The following is a 19,373-nucleotide window of genomic DNA, read 5'->3' on the forward strand; positions in this document are numbered from 1 at the left end:
GACTGTATTGTGCCTGGATACACTATGTTTCATGGATCAATGTTTTATATTTCTCCAGTGCTCACTCCACCTGGTGCGAATTTTCCTGCAAGTGCGGCCTAAATATTGAAGACCACATTTGCATGTGAATACATATATCACATAGTTGCTACCACAGTCAATTCGACTCTCAATCACAATAGTTTACCCAGTGTTATGGCAAGTCACAATTTTGTCTCCATGTTTTATATATCTACACATGTGGCATCTACTTTTATTACATCTGTATACTCCCAGCCTACCTTTATTATTTGTGGAAAAGTTTTTGTTATGTTTGTTTTTCTTTTTGGATATTACTATCTTACTAGGAGCTAGTTTCTGTTTGAGAGTTGGTGATCTATGAAATACTTATTTTTTTTTTTTTTCCAAACTATTCTTTAGGATGGGAACTTTCAAAATTACAGGCCAGCATTTGTTTATAATTTGTCTAATTTGTTTATGTTCAGAATTGTATTGGGTAATAAACACCTGATCCTTAGAATATTCCTCCTCTTTCATCTTGTTGTCACCCTTCAATTTGTGTGCAAGAATAAGATTTCCATCTTCATTTCTTGCTTTAACATAACTGTATTTAATCAGTTCTATAGGATATCCCTTCTCTTTAAATCTTGAAATAAAGATTTCAGACTGGACATTGTAGAGTTCCATCGTTTTTTTTTGTCAGTTGTATATTGTGAGTGAAGGAAAGACCCATGCAGTTAGAATTTAAACTGTTCACAAAAAGAAAGGCTTCCTCTACAGAGCCATTCCAAATAAAAATAAGGTTGTCTATATAACGGCCATAGAATACCAGATTTGCCTCCCAACTAGAGTTGTATATATACCTCTCCTCAAATATGCCCATAAACAGATTGGCAAAGCTGGTGGCGAATCTGGTACCTATGGCCGTTCCCTTGATCTGCAAATAAAAATCATCTAAGAACTGGAAATAATTGTGAGACAATATATATTCTATACATTTTAAAATAAACTCTTGTTGTGAAGATGGTAAGTATATATCATTCTCAAGAAAACTGCCTACCGCACTCAGGCCCAATTGATGATCAATGTTGGAATATAGTGATCCTACATCACATGTTAACCAGAGATGCTTGTCCCCTCTTTTCATAGTCATTAACTTATTCAACAAGTTTGTGGTGTTTCTATTATATGTTGGTAACTTAGTAACATATTTTTGTAGGTGAAGATCCACATATTCCGACAAGCGGTCTGTGAGGCTATTAATCCCAGCAATTATCGGTCTGCCTGGGGGTGTGATATGAATTTTGTGGATCTTGTGGAGGTGTTAATAGAATGGAATACTAGGATGGTAGGGAAGTAAATATTGTTTTTCTTTTTTATTGAGGATACCCCTATCATAACCCTCCAAGACTATATTTTTGAGGATTTTGCTAAAAACCATTGTGGGGTTCCCTTTGAGTTTTTGATAATAATTAGTGTCACATATAATACGTTTAGCCTCAGTTATATAATCTTTATAGTCCTGTAGGACTATCCCTCCACCCTTATCTGCTTAGCGTATTACTAAATTCTGGTCATTCATTAGTCTATTCAAAGCCTGTTGTTCATTTGGCCATATTTTCTTTCCATTACCATTATTTTTATTGTTAAATACTTTGGTTAAATCTTCCAATACTAATTGTTGGAACAGATCAACAAACAAACCTTCCTCCCTGGGTGGATTGAAGGTAGAGGCTGGTGCTAGTAAAGTATGTGATATTTGTTTAAAAAGTTTGTTTGCTAAATCAGTGGTCTCTGTGTATACTACCTGTCCCACATTCATAGGGTCCATTCCATTAATTAATATTGGTGTCCCTTCCAATTTATGTTTTTTCAATTGCTTGGGTGCAAAATATCTCTGCAATGATAGCTTCTTCGTAAAAGAGTTGATAACAACATAGAGATTGAAGATGTTAGGTTGATTAGAGGGGCAAAAGGATAGACCCGTGCTCAAAATCCTAATTTCATCATTGGATAATTGACGTGAGGATAAATTAAAAATACCTTCCTTTAGTTTCTGTAGTTTTGTTTCTTTGAGGGTATTCCCTCTCCCTCTCCTTCCTCGTTTTGGAAAGATCTTTTTGTTGTTCTTTTGGGCCGATTTTGTTTTGCTCCATAATGGGGCCAGGGGTCTCTCCCCTAAAAAATTATTCCCAACTGAGGTGGATGGTCTCTCTTCTCATGTACCCTGTTGTTTGTATACTCTCTGTTGGTTCATTACTGTTATTAGCTAATGTTTGATACCTTTTCTGGAGGGGAGTATCATAATGGTTAGATGGATTATTAGAATATTGCCAATTGGTTCTATCATTTTGTCTTTGGTTAGGTGAAAAACTATATTCATTGAGTTGGACATGGGGTTATGTCTCTGGGGGCCCTATTTCCCACATATTGATTAGCTTTTGGTCTCCAATTAGAGTATTGTCTATTCTGTGTCCTATTGTTATTGTGAGAATAATTATCTTGTGCTCTCCAATTGCCATTCGCTGAATGGGAGTTGCCTTCACCTCTGTGGTTATTATATGATCTGGGCAGTAGTTCGTCTTGGCCCAATTGATATTGATCATTCTGATAATTTCTCACTTGGTGATTGCCACTTCCATTCCCCCCAGTGTATGATTTATTTTTGTTCTTATTTTTCTTATTCTGCACTACTGTTCAATTATGGTCCCTATTACCAGTCATATCTGTTCCAGATCTTTTATTGTAAGTATATACGACTCCTTTAATGTAGTCATCCTCATCCCTGGCTTGTTTAGAATTTTTTCTCTCTATAAGTTCTTTTTGAAAATCATCAGAGGCTTTAATTGTCTGACTATTTAATCTGGAGTATTCTGAATGATCCTTTAAATTATCCAATTCTTTTTGTATATTTTCAATTTCTTTAGCCGTTTCATCCACCAACTGCTGCCTATAAATTATAAGCAAGTCAATTAGTTTGAAAGAGCAGTCATCTAATATAGAGAACCACTTTTCCAATAGGGCACAATCATTTTTAAAGGAATTTTAAGCAACTTTCTAATTTACTCCTATTATCAATTTTTCTTCATTCTCTTGCTATCTTTATTTTAAAATCCTGAATGTAAATCTTAACAGCCAGCCCATTTTAGGTTTAGCACCATAGGTAGCGCTTGCTTATTGGAGGCTTACATTTACCAACCAATAAGCAAGCATAACCCAGGTTCTCAACCAAAAATGAGCCGGCTCCTATGCATCACATTCCTGCTTTTTAAATAAAGGTAGCAAGAGAACAAAGAAAAAATTGATAATATTAGTAAATTAGAAAGTTGCTTACAATTGCATGCTCTATCTGAATCATGAAGGAAAAATTTTGGGTTTAGTGTCCCTTTAATCCTCTAGGGATCTGCTTTTTTCCTTGTATTTTTTAAGAGTGTCCAAATCCCACCAGTGTCTGTTTTTGGTCTTTGGAGTCCCTCTAATGTGGAAAAGAGGTCTTCTATAGATTTATCAGTGGGCAATGTATTAGGCCCCTGATCAGTGATATTATCATAAGAAAGTCTTCTAGATGACCTTTCTGAAATAGACAACATTTAATGATAATAGTCAAATCCCTATTCAGTAAACAGCAGCTCCCCTCAATACCAAAAGGATACAAAATAAGGATATGACGATTGACGAAATTTAAGGGGGCGCTTGTATAACAGAATATAAGTGTAAATAGTTAACAATATACCATATGCAAAAAAATAAAAATGATTTACCATACATACAAATTTCTAGAAATAAAAGAGTCCCAAAGTAAATTAGATGTACTTCTTTAGTGTAGAGGAATCTTCATCAAAGTGGATTATCATGTGTTGGCTGCCTCCTCCTCACAGACTGATAAACTGCAGAGTATAAAAAAGAACAGAGGGGCGCCTCATGTGCAGAATCATCAAACATATGTATAAACTTTGTACTATATGAGCCAAATGGGTACTCACATATTACTAAAGCACCCTGGTGCTTGTAGGTGCAGTCTGTAGATTTATAGGGTGTAACAGCTAACCCACCGATGGAGATCCCTGTGTGCTGCAATGTGTATATGAAACAGAAAAAAAGCACTACATGCGCAGATCAACCAGAGAATAACCATATATAAATTATCAATGTCAAATGGGTACTCACATGCTGACCAAGCACACCTATGTGCTGGTAGAGGTAGGCTGATACATTTTTTCAGGGCGTATTAGCTCACCCAATTAAGGTTCTCCCAAAGATCAGAATCCAGGTGCAAGATAAGAGTAGTCATTTGATTCCAGTAGGTAGTCAGTGAACACAAGCAGGTAAGGTGTTTCCACTCAACTTGGATTTTTAAAAACTATCGGCTAGATTTAGAGTTTTGTCGGTAAGGACCCGCGTAGCTAACGCCGGCTTTTTTCTGGCCGCACCATAAAAATAGCTCTGGTATTGAGAGTCCACATAAAGGCTGCGTTAGGCTCCAAAAAAGGAGCGTAGAGCATATTTAACGCAGCTTCAACTCTCGATACCAGAGTTGCTTACAGACGCGGCCAGCCTCAAAAACGTGCTCGTGCACGATTCCCCCATAGGAAACAATGGGGCTGTTTGAGCTGAAAAAAAACCTAACACCTGCAAAAAAGCCGCGTTCAGCTCCTAACGCAGCCCCATTGTTTGCTATGCGGAAACACTTTCTACGTCACTTTCTAACACTCTAACTTGTACCCCAAGTCTAAACACCCCTAGCCTTACACTTATTAACCCCTAATCTGCCGCCCCCGCTATCGCTGACCCCTGCATATTATTATTAACCCCTAATCTGCAGCTCCGTAAACCGCCGCTACTTACATTATCCCTATGTACCCCTAATCTGCTGCCCTAACATCGCCGACCCCTATATTATATTTATTAACCCCTAATCTGCCCCCCACAACGTCGCCTCCACCTGCCTACACTTATAAACCCCTAATCTGCCGACCGGACCTGAGCGCTACTATAATAAAGTTATTAACCCCTAATCCGCCTCACTAACCCTATAATAAATAGTATTAACCCCTAATCTGCCCTCCCTAACATCGCTGACACCTAACTTCAATTATTAACCCCTAATCTGCCGACTGGAGCTCACCGCTATTCTAATAAATGTATTAACCCCTAAAGCTAAGTCTAACCCTAACACTAACGCCCCCCTAAGTTAAATATAATTTAATAGGAATAAATTATTCCTATTTAAAGCTAAATACTTACCTGTAAAATAAATCCTAATATAGCTACACTATAAATTATAATTATATTATAGCTATTTTAGGATTAATATTTATTTTACAGGTAACTTTGTAATTATTTTAACCAGGTACAATAGCTATTAAATAGTTAATAACTATTTAATAGTTACCTAGTTAAAATAATAACAAAATTACCTGTAAAATAAATCCTAACCTAAGTTACAATTAAACCTAACACTAAACTATCATTAAATTAATTAAATAAAATATCTACAATTACCTACAATTAAACCTAACACTACACTATCAATACATTAATTAAATACAATATCTACAAATAACTACAATGAAATAAACTAACTAAAGTACAAAAAATAAAAAAGAACTAAGTTACAAAAAATAAAAAAATATTTACAAACATAAGGAAAATCTTACAACAATTTTAAACTAATTACACCTACTCTAAGCCCCCTAATAAAATAACAAAGCCCCCCAAAATAAAAAATGCCCTACCCTATTCTAAATTACTAAAGTTCAAAGCTCTTTTACCTTACCAGCCCTGAACAGGGCCCTTTGCGGGGCATGCCCCAAAGAATTCAGCTCTTTTGCCTGTAAAAAAAAACATACAATACCCCCCCCCAACATTACAACCCACCACCCACATACCACTAATCTAACCCAAACCCCCCTTAAATAAACCTAACACTAAGCCCCTGAAGATCATCCTACCTTGTCTTCACCATACCAGGTTCACCGATCCGTCCTGGCTCCAAAATCTTCATCCAACCCAAGCGGGGGCTGGCGATCCATCTTCCGGCGGCTGAAGAGGTCCAGAAGAGGCTCCAAAGTCTTCATCCTATCCGGGAAGAAGAGTAGATCCGGACCGGCAACTATCATCTTCCAAGCGGCATCTTCTATCTTCATTCGATGAGGACCGGCTCCATCCTGAAGACCTCCACCGCGGACCCATCTTCATCCGGCGACGTCCAACTGAAGAATGACGGTTCCTTTAAGGGACGTCATCCAAGATGGCGTCCCTCGAATTCCGATTGGCTGATAGGATTCTATCAGCCAATCGGAATTAAGGTAGGAATATCAGTTATATTAGCCAATCAGAATCAAGTTCAATCCGATTGGCTGATCCAATCAGCCAATCAGATTGAGCTCGCATTCTATTGGCTGTTCCGATCAGCCAATAGAATGCGAGCTCAATCTGATTGGCTGATTGGATCAGCCAATCGGATTGATCTTGATTCTGATTGGCTGATTCCATCAGCCAATCAGAATATTCCTACCTTAATTCCGATTGGCTGATAGAATCCTATCAGCCAATCGGAATTCGAGGGACGCCATCTTGGATGACGTCCCATAAAGGAACCGTCATTCTTCAGTTGGACGTCGCCGGATGAAGATGGGTCCGCGGTGGAGGTCTTCAGGATGGAGCCGGTCCTCATCGGATGAAGATAGAAGATGCCGCTTGGAAGATGATGGTTGCCGGTCCGGATCTACTCTTCTTCCCGGATAGGATGAAGACTTTGGAGCCTCTTCTGGACCTCTTCAGCCGCCAGAAGATGGATCGCCAGCCCCCGCTTGGGTTGGATGAAGATTTTGGAGCCAGGACGGATCGGTGAACCTGGTATGGTGAAGACAAGGTAGGATGATCTTCAGGGGTTAGTGTTAGGTTTATTTAAGGGGGGTTTGGGTTAGATTAGGGGTATGTGGGTGGTGGGTTGTAATGTTGGGGGGGGTATTGTATGTTTTTTTTTTACAGGCAAAAGAGCTGAACTTCTTGGGGCATGCCCCGCAAAGGGCCCTGTTCAGGGCTGGTAAGGTAAAAAAGCTTTGAACTTTAGTAATTTAGAATAGGGTAGGGCATTTTTTTATTTTGGGGGGCTTTGTTATTTTATTAGGGGGCTTAGAGTAGGTGTAATTAGTTTAAAATTGTTGTAATATTTTTCTTATGTTTGTAAATATTTTTTTATTTTTTGTAACTTAGTTCTTTTTTATTTTTTGTACTTTAGTTAGTTTATTTAATTGTAGTTATTTGTAGGTATTGTATTTAATTTATTTATTGATAGCGTAGTGTTAGGTTTAATTGTAGATATTTTATTTAATTAATTTATTGATAGTGTAGTGTTAGGTTTAATTGTAACTTAGGTTAGGATTTATTTTACAGGTAAATTTGTAATTATTTTAACTATTTTAGCTATTAAATAGTTCTTAACTATTTAATAACTATTGTACCTGGTTAAAATAAATACAAAGTTACCTGTAAAATAAATATTAATCCTAAAATAGCTATAATATAATTATAATTTATGTTGTATCTATATTAGGATTTATTTTACAGGTAAGTATTTAGCTTTAAATAGGAATAATTTATTTAATAAGAGTGAATTAATTTCGTTAGATTAAAATTATATTTAATTTAGGGGGGTGTTAGTGTTAGGGTTAGACTTAGCTTTAGGGGTTAATACATTTATTAGAATAGCGGCGAGATTCGGTCGGCAGATTAGGGGTTAATAATTGAAGTTAGGTGTCGGCGATGTTAGGGAGGGCAGGTTAGGGGTTAATAAATATAATATAGGGGTCGGCGGTGTTAGGGGCAGCAGATTAGGGGTACATAGCTATAATGTAGCTGGCGGCTCTTTGCGGTCGACAGATTAGGGGTTAATTATTGTAGGTAGGTGGCGGCGACGTTGTGGGGGGCAGGTTAGGGGTTAATAAATATAATATAGGGGTCGGCGATGTTAGGGCAGCAGATTAGGGGTACATAGGGATAATGTAGCTGGCGGCGGCATGCGGACGGCAGATTAGGGGTTAATAAATGTAGGTAGCTGGCGGCGACGTTGTGGGGGGCAGATTAAGGGTTAATAAATATAATATAGGGGTCGGCGGTGTTAGGGGCAGCAGATTAGGGGTACATAAGGATAACGTAGGTGGCGGTCGGCAGATTAGGGGTTAAAAATATTTAATCGAGTTGCGGCAATGTGGGGGGACCTCGGTTTAGGGGTACATAGGTAGTTTATGGGTGTTAGTGTACTTTAGAGTACAGTAGTTAAGAGCTTTATGAACTGGGCGTTAGCCCAGAAAGCTCTTAACTACTGACTTTTTTCTGCGGCTGGAGTTTTGTCGTTAGATTTCTAACGCTCACTTCAGCCACGACTCTAAATCCCATTGAAAAGATAGGATACGCAATTAACGTAAGGGGATCTGCGGTATGGAAAAGTCGCGGCTGAAAAGTGAGCGTTAGACCCTTTTTTGAGTGACTCCAAATACCGGAGGTAGCCTAAAACCAGCGTTAGGAGCCTCTAACGCTGGTTTTCACGGCTACCGCCAAACTCTAAATCTAGGCCTATATTTATTAAAAAAAGGTTTTAAAAACAAGTACAAGTAGTGGAATAGGGGTATCCAAATATCCCCCTATGAATGCAATGCGTTTCTCAGCACTATACTGCCGTTTCATCAGGCATAGTGTTCACCTTACCAGCAAACCTGCTTTTTATAGCTCCTACCTAGCACAAATGGAACAAGTCCTCCCTTTTAGGGGTGCCTTGTCAAATCTTTCTCGCTGTGGAGATGCCAGAGTAGTGAGATCGTAACTGAACTCTCTAACTCGTAGTGGTGGGAATCGGATTGTGATACAGTGTACAGTGTTGCCATATATGGTGCTTATGTATCTTTATGATGACAAAGGGAAAAGCGTAAGAATTCTTTTGATGCATATTGTTGGCTAACTTGTGGGGACCAATCACGTACTTTCATTGAGGAGTGACGTGGAGAATGGCTATTCACGTATACTTGGAGATGCTCTTATAATATATTATAAAGGCTGCCATATCAACCGCTGTATTTATCTTGCAGTCATCCCACAGTCGATCATAACCCTCCAAGACTATATTTTTGAGGATTTTGCTAAAAACCATCGTGGGGTTCCCTTTGAGTTTTTGATAATAATTAGTGTCACATATAATACGTTTAGCCTCAGTTATATAATCTTTATAGTCCTGTAGGACTATCCCTCCATCCTTATCTGCTTAGCGTATTACTAAATTCTGGTCATTCATTAGTCTATTCAAAGCCTGTTGTTCATTTGGCCATATTTTCTTTCCATTACCATTATTTTTATTGTTAAATACTTTGGTTAAATCTTCCAATACTAATTGTTGGAACAGATCAACAAACAAACCTTCCTCCCTGGGTGGATTGAAGGTAGAGGCTGGTGCTAGTAAAGTATGTGATATTTGTTCAAAAGTTTGTTTGCTAAATCAGTGGTCTCTGTGTATACTACCTGTCCCACATTCATAGGGTCCATTCCATTAATTAATATTGGTGTCCCTTCCAATTTATGTTTTTCAATTGCTTGGCTGCAAAATATTTCTGCAATGATAGCTTCCTCGTAAAAGAGTTGATAACAACATAGAGATTGAAGATATTAGGTTGATTAGAGAGGCAAAAGGATAGACCCCTGCTCAAAATCCTACTTTCATCATTGGATAATTGATGTGAGGATAAATTAAAAATACCTTCCTTCAGTTTCTGTAGTTTTGTTTCTTTGAGTGTATTCCCTCTCCCTCTCCTTCCTCGTTTGGGAAAGATCTTTTTTTGTTGTTTTGTGCCGATTTTGTTTTGCTCCATAATGGGACCAGGGGTCTCTCCCCTAGAAAATGATTCCCAACTGAGGTGGATGGTCTCTCTTCTCATGTACCCTGTTGTTCGTATACTCTCTGTCGGTTTATTACTGTTATTAGCTAATGTTTGATACCTATTCTGGAGGGGAGTATCATAATGGTTAGATGGATTATTAGAATATCGCCAATTGATTCTATCATTTTGTCTTTGGTTAGGTGAAAAACTATATTCATTGAGTTGGTTGGACATGGTGTTTTGTCTCTGGGGGCCCTATTTCCCCCATATTGATTAGCTTTTGGTCTCCAATTAGAGTATTGTCTATTCTGTGTCCTATTGTTATTGTCAGAATAATTATCTTGTGCTCTCCAATTGCTATTCGCTGAATGGGAGTTGCCTTCACCTCTGTGGTTATTATATGATCTGGGCAGTAGTTCATCTTGGCCCAATTGATATTGATCATTCTGATAATTTCTCACTTGGTGATTGCCACTTACATTCCCCCCAGTGTATGATTTATTTTTGTTCTTATTTTTCTTATTCTGCACTACTGTTCAATTATGGTCCCTATTGTCAGTCGTATCTGTTCCATATTTTTTATTGTAAGTATATACGACTCCTTTAATGTAGTCATCCTCATCTCTGGCTAGTTTAGAATTTTTTCTCTCTATAAGTTCTTTTTGAAAATCATCAGAGGCTTTAATTGTCTGACTATTTAATCTGGAGTATTCTGAATGATCCTTTAAATTATCCAATTCTTTTTGATATTTTTTCAATTGCTTTAGCCGTTTCATCCACCAACTGCTGCCTATAAATTATAAGCAAGTCAATTAGTTTGAAAGAGCATTCATCTAATATAGAGAACCACTTTTCCAATAGGGCACAATCATTTTTAAAGGAATTTTAAGCAACTTTCTAATTTACTCCTATTATCAATTTTTCTTCATTCTCTTGCTATCTTTATTTTAAAATCATGAATGTAAATCTTAGCAGCCAGCCCATTTTAGGTTTAGCACCATGGATAGCACTTGCTTATTGGAGGCTTACATTTACCCACCAATAAGCAAGAATAACCCAGGTTCTCAACCAAAAATGAGCCGGCTCCTATGCATCACATTCCTGCTTTTTAAATAAAGATAGCAAGAGAACGAAGAAAAATTGATAATAGGAGTAAATTAGAAAGTTGCTTACAATTGCATGCTCTATCTGAATCATGAAGGAAAAATTATGGGTTTAGTGTCCCTTTAATCCTCTAAGGATCTGCTTTTTTCCCTTGTATTTTTTAAGGGTGTCCAAATCCCACCAGCGTCTGTTCTCGGTCTTTAGGAGTCCCTCTATTGTGGAAAAGAGGTCCTCTATAGATTTATCAGAGGGCAATGTATTAGGCCCCTGATCAGTGATATTTTTTTTTAATATATATTTGGTTTTTATTTGAGTTTTACATAACAATAAAAGTAAATGATAACACATTTGAACAAAAGAATAATTGGTATGACATACAAAAACATTAGATGACAGCTTTTAAAAGTAGAGGGAGTCGTAGGCTTCCTAAGGCCTAGATTTAGAGTTCGGCGGTAGCCGTCAAAACCAGCGTTAGAGGCTCCTAACGCGGGTTTTTTACGCACTCCGGTATTTAGAGTTTATTTACCGCGACTCAAAATACACCTAACGCTCAACTTTCTACCGCCACCTCAGACCCAGTAGTAAACATATACCGCACAAAAAAACATCCACGAATCACAAAACAAATATTACACAAAGTACACTTACACTCATACAAACACAACACTATCTTTATTTTTCGGAATTGTTATTTTTTCTTTAAAATACAAAGGATTAAAGTTGCGAGATCTCGGGTGTTTGAAAAAAATCCACACAAATCCATTTTCCCATTGACTTACATGGACATACGGGAAAAGACCCTCATATACCTACATCTAACGAATAACATTATCACAAACATACACTCATCGATGCATACAAACAATATACACCACATTACATACACAAAATATTTATTTATTACAAAAAGAACACGATTTAGTTACTTTTTCACACAAGCTCATGACGTCACTCACTTTACGAGGAAAACCAGTCTTAGAAAAAAAAATATAGAAATCTTTGGAGCCTCCATTGACTTCTATTGGGAAGACGTGCTCGTGCACGCGAAACCCTCATTTCCCTAACGCACGCAAATAGCGTAGACGGAAAAACTCCAAATACCAGCGCTAGAAAATACATGCTTTTATGCGTTAGACACAGCTATGATAAATAGATCAAGAAATGACTATTTCCCTATGGTGGATTTATGTTTTTTAATATTAAATATTCACCACACCATAAATATTTTTAACACTTTTAGATTACATCAACTACAAATCCCCATCACTAGTAACACATTATTATTTCAATAAAATTACATTTACAATTAAAATATAATTCAATACACATTTCTGGATTCACAAACACTACACAATGGGAAACATCTCTTATTTACCTTTATTATTGCATTTCTGTTATTCAACTCATATGCTTGCAGCAACTGCATATCTACATAGGCTTAACACATGATCACTCATGGATGCACATACATTACTTTTAACATTCACTCATACATGTGCATTCAAATGATGGGGGAAAAACACATTACATTCTCTCGAGGAATCACAAAACACAACATATGGATTTTACTGTACTTTTAACATCATGATTCCATCACCAGAAACCATTAGGAATTACCTACAACAAGAACATCATTACACCAGATTACAGATGTCACTTTATGGGAAGGAACAACAATGCCAGACCGCTATATAGAAGTCAGCATATGTGGGACACAATCACAATATATACGTACATGTACATAACACGCATCACCCATCACGCAACCACAAAGCACACATTTAGATTTTATTCAGCACACAATAACAATGTAGCACAATACAACAACACAATGAGGATTTCACAACTACATAGGCAGGTTAATAATATCATGACGTCATTACAAGATTCAACCATACACATCACAGATTCACCACTGTACCGCCCCTTTAGGAACTTTAACACTCAATACTACAATACAACATATACGTAAAACACACTTTTGAACAGCATTATTATGGAGATTTCAATGGGACAATTCAGAAATATTGTCAGATCGCACATCAATTATATATATAATACTACAGATGGCAGCCGGAAGTTATTCAGTATTCGTGCAATTTTTATGGGACGCATACAATATCGTCAGATCGAAAATCACTTATATATATAATACTACAGATGACAGACGGGAAGTTCGGAATTATTATTGCGATTTTAAAGGGACGCGTACAATATTCACATCTCGGCAATCACTTATATATACAATACTACAGATGACAGCCGGAAGTTATTCAGTATTAGTGCCATTTGAAAGGGACGCATACAATATTGACAGCTCGGCAATCACTTATATATACAATACTACAGATGGCAGACGGGAATTTCGGAATTATTATTGCGATTTTAAAGGGACGCGTACAATATTCACATCTCGGCAATCACTTATATATACAATACTACAGATGACAGCCGGAAGTTATTCAGTATTAGTGCGATTTGAAAGGGACGCGTACAATATTCACATCTCGGCAATCACTTATATATACAATACTACAGATGACAGCCGGAAGTTATTCAGTATTAGTGCCATTTGAAAGGGACGCATACAATATTGACAGCTCGGCAATCACTTATATATACAATACTACAGATGGCAGACGGGAATTTCGGAATTATTATTGCGATTTTAAAGGGACGCGTACAATATTTTACAGCTCGGCAATCACTTATATATACAATACTACAGATGGCAGACGGGAAGTTCGGAATTATTATTGCGATTTTAAAGGGACGCGTACAATATTTTACAGCTCGGCAATCACTTATATATACAATACTACAGATGGCAGACGGGAAGTTCGGAATTATTATTGCGATTTTAAAGGGACGCGTACAATATTGACAGCTCGGCAATCACTTATATATACAATACTACAGATGGCAGACGGGAAGTTCTGAATTATTATTGCGATTTTAAAGGGACGCATACAATATTGACAGCTCGGCAATAACTTATATATACAATCCTACAGATGGCAGATGTTCCTTTATCATTTACAAACAATATTGCAGCAACATTGATCGATCACATTCGATGCACATTATACACAACTATGCACTTTCATTCATGTTAGCCTGGACGTGTGCTTGTTACTATAACATCGCGTTTAGGAAATATTGATTACGCATATGAACAAACATTACAAACATGCACTGTATGTGTGATATTTGACACTTTCACATTGAGAATCATTGTTTGAAACTAACATTTCAGCAAACAACAAATAAACGCCCACTGTGAAAGCATTCGCGCCGCTCACATACAAACAGGTGAATACAATCAGCAATCATTACAAACTCACTACCATTGGACTAATTGTACTATAAATCCCCCAAACAACATGGCCAATGCATCACTTGTGATCCACATCAGATCAAGTGCTTACCTTGTTACGCTGTTTTGAAAGATGGATGACGATGACATGGTAGACGCTGCTGGTGGTGCTATTGGCGAACTAGCTGTTGGTCGAATCAGGCAGCCTCGGCGGCTCAGACCGAGACGAAGGGGTCGTCTGGTTCGAGGTCCTCGTGTCTACAGGGTGAGACCCACCTTGGAAAACATGAGTGACTTTGAGGTTTTTGATAAGTATCGGCTCGATCGCGAACAGCTCATTGGCCTTTACGAGCTTCTTAAACCTCATTTGGAGCCACGTATACAAATAAGGACTGCTGTTCCCCCCATGAGTAAGATGCTAAGCTGTCTATACGTCCTGGCCTCCGGGAGTTTTCAATCCGGAGAACTGTACATGCATGGCCTGGCTCAAGGTACATTCTCTGGGGTGTTTGATAACTTTCTGAACGCCATGGTACGTATCAGTAAGCAATACATAGGATTCCCACAGAATGATGGTGATTGGAGGCGCCTGAAGCGGGAATTCTTTGATATTGCTCAATTGCCCAATGTCTTGGGAGCCATTGATTGTACCCACATTGCGCTGCGTGCTCCAATTGATGACTTGCCCTTCAGAAATCGCAAACATTTTCATAGCCTCAACGTGCAGTATGTTTGTGACGCACGGATGAGGATTATGCATGTGTATGCGAATTTTGGAGGTGCTTGTCATGATGCCCGCATCCTCTCTCTGTCGTCCCTGTGGAGACAGTTTGAGGAAAGACAAATGCCCCCTGGTTATCTCGTTGGTGAGTATTTGTGCACAACATGGTTAATTATTTTGACAATTGCCCCTGTATTTTTTAACTGTTAGCGTCATGTTCAGCTATAGGATTAAATTTAACCATTTGTTATTTACCGACGCTAATGTCTATTTTTATTGAAATGCAGATATGTAGCATGTCTTACCTTAAGTGTTCAGATAGAGAATGCAATGTAAACATGTAGTTAGCATTTTACACAAGGTTTGTTTTAGGAGAAATACGCATATGTAGCATGTCTTAGATGAAATGGCAAGATATTATCTCATGCAATTTAACCCTGTCATTGTCTTTTTCTGCTAATGTCTATTTTTATTGAAATGCAGATATGTAGCATGTCTTACCTTAAGTGTTCATATAGAGAATGCAATGTAAACATGTAGTTAGCATTTTACACAAGGTTTGGTTTAGGAGAAATACGCATATGTAGCATGTCTTAGATGAAATGGCAATATATTATCTCATGCAATTTAACCCTGTCATTTTATTTTTCTGCTAATGTCTATTTTTATTGAAATGCAGATATGTAGCATGTCTTACCTTAAGTGTTCATATAGAGAATGCAATGTAAACATGTAGTTAGCATTTTACACAAGGTTTGTTTTAGGAGAAATACGCATATGTAGCATGTCTTAGATGAAATGGCAAGATATTATCTCATTCAATTTAACCCTGTCATTGTCTATTTCTGCTAATGTCTAGTTTTATTGAAATGCAGATATGTAGCATGTCTTACCTTAAGTGTTCATATAGAGAATGCAATGTAAACATGTAGTTAGCATTTTACACAAGGTTTGGTTTAGGAGAAATACGCATATGTAGCATGTCTTAGATGAAATGGCAAGATATTATCTCATTCAATTTAACCCTGTCATTGTCTATTTCTGCTAATGTCTAGTTTTATTGAAATGCAGATATGTAGCATGTCTTACCTTAAGTGTTCATATAGAGAATGCAATGTAAACATGTAGTTAGCATTTTACACAAGGTTTGGTTTAGGAGAAATACGCATATGTAGCATGTCTTCGATGAAATGGCTAGATACAGATTTAGATATAATTTTTTTTTTTTTTTTTATGTTTCTGACAACTTTTAATATGGATTATGGTTTTTAAAAAATATATTTATACAACAATATACTAGTTTAAGTATTCTGTTTGAATTATGTTCTGTTCTAAATTTATAGGTGATTCTGGGTACATGAGCCGGCCTTGGCTCATTACCCCCTTGCGTAGCCCAACTGATGTGTCTGAGGAGCGCTACAATAGGGCTCATAAGAGAACCAGGGCGGTGGTTGAAAGGATGTTCGGGCTCCTGAAGATGAGATTCAGGTGCCTGGACCGTTCTGGAGGAGCACTCCAGTACAACCCAAAGAAGGTGGCTAAGATCGTTGTAGCCTGTAGCGTCCTGCATAATATTGCACAGCGGGCTGGGATGCTGCAGGCCATCCCGGTGGACAGAGACCTCCTCAGAGATGAGGAGGATGATCCTGTTCTAGAGGGGGAATTCCAGGACGAGGGACTTGATGTCAGAGCAGACGTCATCAACCGCCACTTTAGACGGTAAATAATAGAAGTTACACTGGAGTATTTTCAATAGATGTGAACTCTAGGGAAATGACAAGTAGAGAATTGTGCAAACATGTTAGTATTGATAAAATGTTATAATAATATTTATTTCTCATAATATAGGTGATGCTCTGGGCATTGGGTCCTATAGCGAGTCTTTGCCACCTGGTTTTTATAGAGGACATCAGATGGTAAGTAGAAATGTATGGACTGTTGCTGGCATGATTTGTACACAAATACATAATATGGCATAAATTTTTAAAAATATAACTTTGTTTACACATTACTTATGTACATAATCAGAAAGGGATACTCTAGAATGACTATGGTTCAATGTCACACAGAGGTTTGTTCTGCTCAATATGACTCATCTTCACACTTGATAGAAAATAACACAGGTTCATACACAGGCTTAGTAAGCTAGTGATAGATATTTATTATGAAATGGGGGGTGGGAGAGGGGTACAGAACTGATTCACACACTTGTATGAAATCTTTATATATAATTTCTTACATTAGGGAGATGACTTAATATAAAGACTGAAAGGGAACAATTTGAAGCCTGACAGTGAAGATTTCCAAGACTGACAGTGGGGAAAAAGCCAAGATTGAAATTGAAGTATACCAATGGGATCATGTCTGGCATATTTAATTTCTGTTGACCTTGAAAACCATACAAAGACATGTTCACATGGTAAGTGCAAACTATTTGACTATTTGCTGTGGAGACATCCTATTGGAGACACTTAGATGATTTTCTATTTTGTAGATGGTATTTCCCAGTCCTCTATTTAATGAACTGATGAATAAGACACCTATTGAAGATCAACTGTTTACCCCTGAATTGACATTCAAAGACCATGCATTGTCCAGGTTGGTGTACCAATGCATGCTAGTGAAGACTGTAGAATATTAGTAGCTTACATACATTAGTCATATTTAGTTCTTAATTAGATATTTAGGGATCACAATCAGACACTTAGATGATTTTACTTTTTTAGATGGTATTTCCCAGTCCTCTATTTAATGAACTGATGAATAAGACACCTATTGAAGATCAACTGTTTACCCCTGAATTGACATTCAAAGACCATGCATTGTCCAGGTTGGTGTACCAATGCATGCTAGTGAAGACTGTAGAATATTAGTAGCTTACATACATTAGTCATATTTAGTTCTTAATTAGATATTTAGGGATCACAATCAGACACTTAGATGATTTTACTTTTTTAGATGGTATTTCCCAGTCCTCTATTTAATGAACTGATGAATAAGACACCTATTGAAGATCAACTGTTTACCCCTGAATTGACTTTCAAAGACCATGCATTGTCCAGGTTGGTGTACCAATGCATGCTAGTGAAGACTGTAGAATATTAGTAGCTTACATACATTAGTCATATTTAGTTCTTAATTAGATATTTAGGGATCACAATCAGAAAAAGGAATACATATTATAGTTGATATAGAGGTATTTGAATGGACATGAAATATTACATTTATGTTCAGCATACATATATTGTTTACATGTGATATACATTATTATGTATAAATTTAATTTTTGAAATTTAAATATTATTTTTAATCAACAATATAATGGTGTATGTATTTCATTAATTTAAAATGAATGTAATGATTATCTTTAAAAAATGTTGATCAAAGTTAGAGCATAGACACCATATGATTTTAAATGTATTTTATGAATATTTTACAACGTGTGTATTAACTTTGTTCCATTTTTATTATTTGTCATTTCAGATTGGCATCTGATGACTTCATGGAATATTTATTTATTTTCTATTAAATATATATTTTTTTTTTAGCAGATTCTAATATATATCAATATAATCTGTAAATAAATAAAACTTGGACTCCCATGACTGGTAGTTGGCTATTTGACAAGCACATGCATAAGAGAAAATAATGCATTAATAGTAGAAAATAAAATTCTTCAGAGAATATTAAAAGATATATTTTAACATTAATTGGGGAGTCATATTCTTCAATGCTTTTATATTGAAAAAGTATATATTAAAAATATTTAGGATATGTATTAATATTATGATTGTTTTAACATTTAATAAGGTGAAGTGGTTCAATTACATGAAAGTGACAGTGTTGTTGAATGTAAAAAGAATTGTATAAGATCATGTATCTTCCTTAGGTATCTCAAAACATTATTAGAAAATATTTTACAATTATTACATTTATAAATGGTAGGTCATTTAACTTTATAATTTTTAATAATTAGTTATTGGATGCCAGGTTAATCTATGTAATTTTCTAGTGGAGTCATTTAACTATACTTAGTAATATTATGTATTTATTACAATCTTACCTCTTGGGTTAGACATCAAATATCTATATAGAATGTAATTTCCCCTTTAGTTTATTTTGTCAATGTTAAATAAAAATACAATATGTTTGGGTCCTTAAAGGGGTCATTCAAAATGTATATTTTGTATACATTGTTACAAATATCATACAAGAATTTAAACATATTTAGAATGTACTATAGAATTACATTCAGTCTTTAAATATACTTGTTAAAATAAAAATAAATGCACATATCTTAGTGAATGATATAAGGCATCTATATGCAAACAACAATCAGCATCAAAATAGCCTATGTAGAGAT

This window comes from Bombina bombina, chromosome 6 (genome assembly GCF_027579735.1).
Source record: "Bombina bombina isolate aBomBom1 chromosome 6, aBomBom1.pri, whole genome shotgun sequence".
Classification (NCBI taxonomy): domain Eukaryota; kingdom Metazoa; phylum Chordata; class Amphibia; order Anura; family Bombinatoridae; genus Bombina; species Bombina bombina.